A 7,294-nucleotide genomic window follows, 5' to 3' on the forward strand; every position below is an offset into this window, starting at 1 on the left:
GTTGTCTCTGAGGACAGGCAGAAAATTAATTTCCTTCAAAATTTGGGACGAAAACCATCTACTCTGGCTCCCAAAAATGTAAAGGTGGGTCGGCCAGCAGATTAGCTGATCGAGTTGGGAGATACCAAGTGCAGCCTTCCCCTGGAAAGTAGAGGAGCAGGCCAGATCACCTTCACAAAACACACCACTTCTCATGGCAGGAACATTTCACAATCATGACATGCATACAGTACATATTCACATTCTTGACATGAAATAGGCCCTTTAAAGTTAACTGCTTCCAGCAGGTTTCAATGTATAACAATTCTTTCCAAAATAAAAAACAAGCCAATAAAAATCACAAAGTTCAGTGCATATAAATTTTAGTGCCTCAAAAATTAGTTTTACTTAAAGCAACTTAGCTTATAATTCTTTCTGTAGTGTGAACTCAAGGTCAAAGAAATAGACCCATTTATCTGATTCTCACACTTGTACAGGCAATAGCCAGTGTAGAAATACCATATTATTGGGGGAAATCTTACAAAAACATGATATATACACACAAGTCCAGACACACACAAGAGGGGTTCCATGACTAAGAGAATGTGCTGAACCTAAAAACTGACCATGGTAGATATCTGTTAATCCAGATTTATGATTCAGAATACTTGGGTGTGAAGATAGAACATTGGTCATAAAAACAATACAGGTTTTTGGTTTTCCAGAGTAAGAAGTTGCATGGGTACAGTTAAAATTAATGAAAGGCAAAAGCTACCAATTATACCCAACCCTTCCAGTGTTACTAAATAAAGTTCTCATAACTTTCATGGTCCTCTTGATAGCTGTCAAGGACTTGAAAGCAGGAGAAAAGGAAAATGGCAGAGTAGAAGCAGGACCTCCCCACTGCTCCGGATTCGACCATCCCCAATCCATGTAAAAAGGGGACTCTAAACAAACTTTGGAGCTGCAGAACCCACAAAATGACACAGAGAAGCTAACCTCCCACTGAGGACAGCCCAGCAGGCCAGCAGGAATTGGCCAGCACAGTGCTCTGGGAGCCGAGCCCAGCCCCACTCTGAGGCTTTAGCCCCAGGGTGGGCCTGACCAGCCCTTGGCCCAAGGGACTCCAGATCAGCAGCAGCTGTGGCCATTTCCAGATTTATCAACACATAGATGCCAAGGACAAAGTGAGAGGTGAGTGCAGTCTGGACTTTGGGACCCAGTAAGTGGGAGTGTGTGGCTTTTGACCCCCGAGGCGAGAAGCTGCTGAGACGTAGGCATAGCCAGCCAGCACCACGTGGCAGCTTGAGCTCCTGGCCTGCAGAGTGTAGGGGGACCAAGCACCAGTCTGAGGGGTAATTGCTCTTGCTTTAACCTTCTTGGATCTGGATTGCAGTCTAGGGTGGAGGTCCTGGGGTGTGTGTTCAGCTTGCCAGAGTGTGTGGAGACCTCAGAGAGGGTACCCATCTAATACCTCCAGCACCTGAGAAAACCCCAGTGTTTGGGACAAAAGCTCCCCTGTCTGGTGGCAGAGTCCTACTGTGGCAAAAAGCCCAGGGGTCAAGTGACTGAGGGGTGACATGAGCAGGCAAAGAAAACAAAGCAGACAGAAGATTCTAACATTAGACTCCTATTTTCGGGACAAAAAGGAGCAGAGCATGGAATAGGAGGAAGACAGTAAAGTCAGAACTCCTGTACCAAAAGCTTCAAAGGAAAATACGAGCTGGTTACAGGCCATAGAGGACCTTAAGAAGCAGATAAGAGAAGTGGAGGAAAAATTAGGAAGAGAAATGAGAACAATGCAAGAAAATTACAAAATGAGAGTCAACAGCCTGACTGAGGAAAATAACACCTTAAAAAACAGACTAACTCAAATAGCAAAAGAGGCTCAAAAAGGCAATGAGGAGAAGAAGGCTTAAAAAGCCAAATTTGCCAGATGGAAAAAGAATCTCAAAAGCTCACTGAGGAGAATCATTGCTTCAGAATTAGATTGGAGCAAATGGAAGCTAATGACTTTATGAGAAATCAAGATGCTGTTAAACAGATCCAAACAAATGAAAGAATAGAAGGCAATGTGAAATATCTCATGGGAAAAAGCACTGACCTGGAAAATAGATCCAGGAGAGATAGTTTAAAAATTATTGGACTACCTGAAAGCCATGATTAAAGTAAGAACCTAGAAATCATCCTCCAGCAAGTTCTCAAAGAAAACTGCCCTGATGTTTTTGAACCCGAGGGCAAAATAGAGGGTAAAAGAGTCCACCGATCACCTCCTGAAAAAGATCCCAAAAAGAAAACTCCTAGGAATATTATAGCCAGGTTCCAGAATTCCCAGATTAAGGAGAGAATATTACAAGCAGCCAGGAAGAAACAATTTGAATATTGTGGAAACACAATCAGGATAACCCAGGATCTGGCCGCTTCTACACTGAGGGATTGAAGGGCTTGGAAAATGATATTCCAGAGGTCAAAGGAGCTGGGATTAAAACCAAGAGTCACCTACCCAGCAAAACTGAGTATCATGTTTCAGGGGAAAATGTGGTCATTCAGTGGAATAGAGGACTTTCAAGCATTCTTGCTGAAAAAACCAGAGATGAATAAAAAATTTGATGTTCAGATACAAGAAGCAAGAGAAGCATGAGAAGGTAAACAGGGAAAAGAAATCATAAGGAACTTATCAAAGTTGAACTACTAACATTCCTACATGGAAAAACAATAATTGTAACTTATGAAACTTTTCTCAGTAGTTGAAGGGAATAGAAATATATATATATATATATATATATATATATATATATATGAGGGTATATGGGCATATGAATACATATGCAAATGTGTGTATATATGTTTACAGGTATACCATAGATAGAGGGCACAGGACCAATTTAACAGGAAGGGATGATACTTAAAAGGTGAAATTAAGAGGGGAGAGAAGAATATAGTGAGAGGAGATGGGGAGAGACAGAATGGGGTAAACTATCTCATATAGAACAGGCAAGGGAAAATGGTTACAATGGAGGGGAAGAATAGGAAGGCAAAAGGGAATGAGTCAACCTTATTCCCATTGAATTTGGCTTGAGGATGGAATGAAATACACACTAAATAGGGTATCTCACCCTCCAGGAGAGTGGGGAGGGGAAGGAGATGAGAGGGGGGATGATGGAAGGGAGGCAGGCTGGGGGGCAGGGAAGTTGGAAGCACCCACTTTTGAAAAGGGACAGGATCAAAGTAGAGAATAGAACAAGTGGGAGGTGGGATAGGAGGGAGAGAAATATAGTCAGTCTTTTAGAATATATCTACTATGTTATTGTTTTGCATTAGCCACACATGTACAACCTATACTGAACTGCTTATCTTCCCAGTAAGGGTGGGTGACAAGGGAGGAAGGGAATGAATCTGGAATTCAAAGTTTTAAAATCAAATACTCAAATATATATACACTATTATTAATACTATTTTACATGTAATTGGGAAATAAGATATACAGGCACTGGGGCATAGAGATCCACTGGAAAAGTCGAAAAGGGTATGGGAGAAAATATGGGAGAGAGCAGATTGGAGGAGGGGATATCCTGTGGGATTGCCATTTTGGGGCAGTGGGTAGGGGAAAAACAGGGAGAAAATTTGTAACTCAAAATCTGGCGGAAATGAATTATGTAAATCAGAAGTTAATAAGGCATTTGGTTTAAAAAAAGAAAGGAATTTACTCATCTCAATTTTAATATCAGGCAAACCAGAGACATTACTGCCCCCACCCACCTACCCAAGGGAAGTAAAGCTATTAAAAATAGAAAAAAAAATTGATTTGAAGAATTTTGCAGTGCTAGTTGAATATAGCTACGGACTCAACTAACAAATTAAAATATCCACTGTGTATAGGCAATTTCATGAAAAAAAAATTACAAACTTCCCATTGAGAAAGAAGAAATCCTAATAAAGATAGCTTTGTTATTGTTCAGTTGTTTTCAGTCATGTTTGACTCTTTGTGACCCCAGTTGGGGTTTTCTTGGCAAAGATGCTAGAGAGGTTTGCCATATCCTTCTCTAGTTCATTTTACACATGAGGAAACTGAGGTAAAATGGGGTTAAGAGACTTCCCCAGGGTCACATAACTAGCAAGTGTCTGAAGCTGGATTTGAACTCAAGTCTTCCTGACTCCGGATCCAATACTCTATCCACTGCACCACCTAGCTGCCTGAAGACAGCTTTAGGAGATAACAAAATATCAGCAGAGAAGTCCAAAAGAATATGACAGCTGCAGCTATGCAGAGAAACAGAAAGCCATAGTTTGGGGAGCCAAATGGAGCACAAGTGAAACATAGTGAGTTTCTAAAAGACTGGGCCAAGAGATATAATAGATATTCCACTGGGATACAGTCCCAGGAGTATGAGTTATCTATGGCAAGTTCTCTTTTCCAATTGCAGCATTGGAATCTGTAGAAAATGTGCCTTTTTTATGTAAAGAATTTTCCCTGGTTACATTCCTCACTATTACAACTTAATTAAATTTTAATTTGAATTAATGTGTGCACCTGAGTTAGTCTGGCATACGGAGATATGGAGGGGCTCGGAGCTATGATTTTACACAGATGATTATTCCAACAGTATCAATAACTTTGCTGGAGCTAAGAAGGAAGACACATAAAGAGGGCTCCAGGAGACAGCAGTTTCATCCTTCTTGAACCTGCAATGCGAAGCTCCTACCATGGTCTGGGGAAGAGAGAGCTGCCCTAGGAGTTCTAGTTCCATTCTCCCACTGACTCCACTGTACAACTGGACAAATTGTTAACCTCTCTGGACTTTAGTTTCCTTCCCTGTAAAAGAAGTCCGTGATGGTCTGTGACTCTAAGAAACAATATATGCTTGTGGAATTTAAAGCTGGAGGAAAACTTGGAGATCATCTAGTCCACTCCTCTAATTTGAAGAGACTGAACTCTGAAGAGAGGAAATTATTTACATCACACAGTGAAAGAGGGGAAATTCAAACCCAGGCTTCTGACTCCAAATCTAGAGCTCTTTATGCTGCAGTATCATAATATGTCTCTTCCTCAGGTCAAGTCACAAAATAGCTATTTAAAAAAAAACACAGAAGGATTAAGGTAGGACTTTCTCAATATTAAATCACACTGTGGTCAGCTTCTATTCAGAAAGTATATTGTTTGCTTGATACATGTCAAAGAGATTGATGTAGTCTCTGGTTACTTCAAGCAAAGCAAAGAGATAGATGAACTGGGTACATGAGTGTGCTGGTGTCAGCTCTTACTGGCTTGTGTTCAATTTTTATTGTGACCATTTACACCTAGGAAGTCACCAAGTGCTAAGAATCCAAGTTTGATTTGTTGTTTTATTGATTGTCTAGACTTTAAAAGGTGATGGGAAGAGCTCCTCACCTCTACATGACAAGGAAACAAGGATGAAGACAAGACCGGCACTATGGCTCAGGGACAGGGTTTGGTACAGAGGGTGCCCCAGGGAGTATGATAGAAACACCCAGAATGGCCTTTCTTAGCCAGCTTTTAGGAGACAATGGACTAGGTGTCGCCATGGCTGGGCTTAGACCACAATGAATCCTTGTCCACTTCTCCTAACAAGCTCTTTGTTCAGGGCATATGCAGGAGGGAAGAGCATTCTTTTTCACTCATGCTTTGGGAAAGAATTTTTTTTTTTAATATTTCTCCTTTGAAGTTATTGCAGCCCGAGAAATTTTGGTACCACAACCTTGGTAGTGGGGGTCGTCCCTCACATAAGTCTGGCTTACTCTCCAAAGCATTCTTCCCATCTCCTTTCACATGACTATCTATCAGCAAGGGACCTCCAGTCCACACAGAGGAATCTTGACATGACAGGGGTCTTTACTGATAGTGGTATGGGTGGTTGCATTTCCTGTATGCCTGTACATTTTGCACCAGGTGCCAGCTTCACAGTTCTACTCACCCATGACAACACAGTGGACTTGGGTCACTTTTCATTGGCCTGAACACCCCAAACCACTGCAACATCTTTTCTTATGACTACTCAGGGTGAACACAGGAAAGCCCTCTGAGAAGAATCTCTATGCCGACAGTGATGCTACCTGCCAGCCCCTTCAGACCAGGCTTGGTATTAACCCAGAAAACCTCATCTTCTATAGGAAGAGCATAGGAACAGTGCCCACCCCAGACCTGGCCTAGCACTGTGGGGATATATGCCTTCCCCACTCACCTCAGGCATTCAGGGAACCTTCCCTGACACCAAGGAAATCTACTGCTTTGATGCCTCCCCAGTACTGACAAGGTCTCCAAGATCACATCACTTTGCTAGTGCTGCTAGTCCATAGCACCAAGGATGAAGTTGCTGGCTTCTCCTGTGGACTGGCACAGTATGAACCCTGCTGGAAAGCTATGGGGCCACATTGGCGGAGGGTGCCAGGAACCATAACATCAAGTTTTATAACCAATACTTGGAGCACTTTCATAAATTCATTTCCCAGGAGCTGACAAACTAATATAACCTGGGCTCTCAGTAAACCCTGTATCCCCCTGCCCAGGGAAGGATGTGAGGCAAGAGGCAGGCAGGCCCAGGGAACCCAGTGGGAGTCGGAAGTCACAGAAAAGGAAGGAGAAGTTGAAGGGTTCCTCCCTGGCAGGCTCTCCTCCCACTGGAGGATTGCAAGGTGAAATATGCTCCTACCCCTTCCTTTCCAGCTCTGACTTCTGCAACCTCTTTTGACATCCACTCCCCTCCCAGGAGAAAGGAGGGTCAGAATAACCTCCATTTTCCTCCTCACAAAGTCTGAATCTATTACCATAAACTGTTGCTGATCCTGGGACTGCCTCCTCCACCTGGGAAGGATTGAGCAATTCAAATCCCTTCCTCTCTTGCTTCCCTTCCGTCTTGCCTGGTTTAGCCATTTTTCAGTCGTGTCCAACTCTTCATGACTCCATTTAGGGTTTTCTTGGCAGAGATAGTGGAGCGGTTTGCCACTTCTCCAGCTCATTTTACAGATGAGGAAACTGAAACAAACAGGGTTAAGTGACCTGCCCAGAGTCACACAGCAAGTAAGTGTCTGAGGCCAAATTTGAACTCAGGAAAACAAGTCTTCCTGACTCCAGGCCCGGCACTCTGTGCACTGCATCACCACCACCTAGTTACACCCCACACACAGCCTTCCCTCTACCAGGACAATAGCAACAATGCATCTGCCAAATGTGGCAGGAGAGGGCCTCTTTGGACCTCATTCTCCCCTACACCCCTTCCAAAAATTCCCAAATCTCTGGGAAGGCAATGACTGCATGAGAAGTATTTGCATTTCCTACCCCCATATCCCTCTCTGCCAG

The 7,294-nt window shown here is 43.0% G+C and overlaps 1 pseudogene; it reads left to right on the forward strand.

The window, feature by feature from the left end:
* Positions 1 to 5,411: 5,411 nt before the first annotated feature.
* Positions 5,412 to 6,462, forward strand: LOC138173531 (alpha/beta hydrolase domain-containing protein 17A pseudogene; annotated as a pseudogene).
* Positions 6,463 to 7,294: the final 832 nt, after the last annotated feature.

This window comes from Petaurus breviceps, unplaced genomic scaffold, assembly GCF_028583685.1.
Source record: "Petaurus breviceps papuanus isolate PSGF00001 unplaced genomic scaffold, PetGlider_PUasm1.0 129, whole genome shotgun sequence".
Lineage (NCBI taxonomy): Eukaryota > Metazoa > Chordata > Mammalia > Diprotodontia > Petauridae > Petaurus > Petaurus breviceps.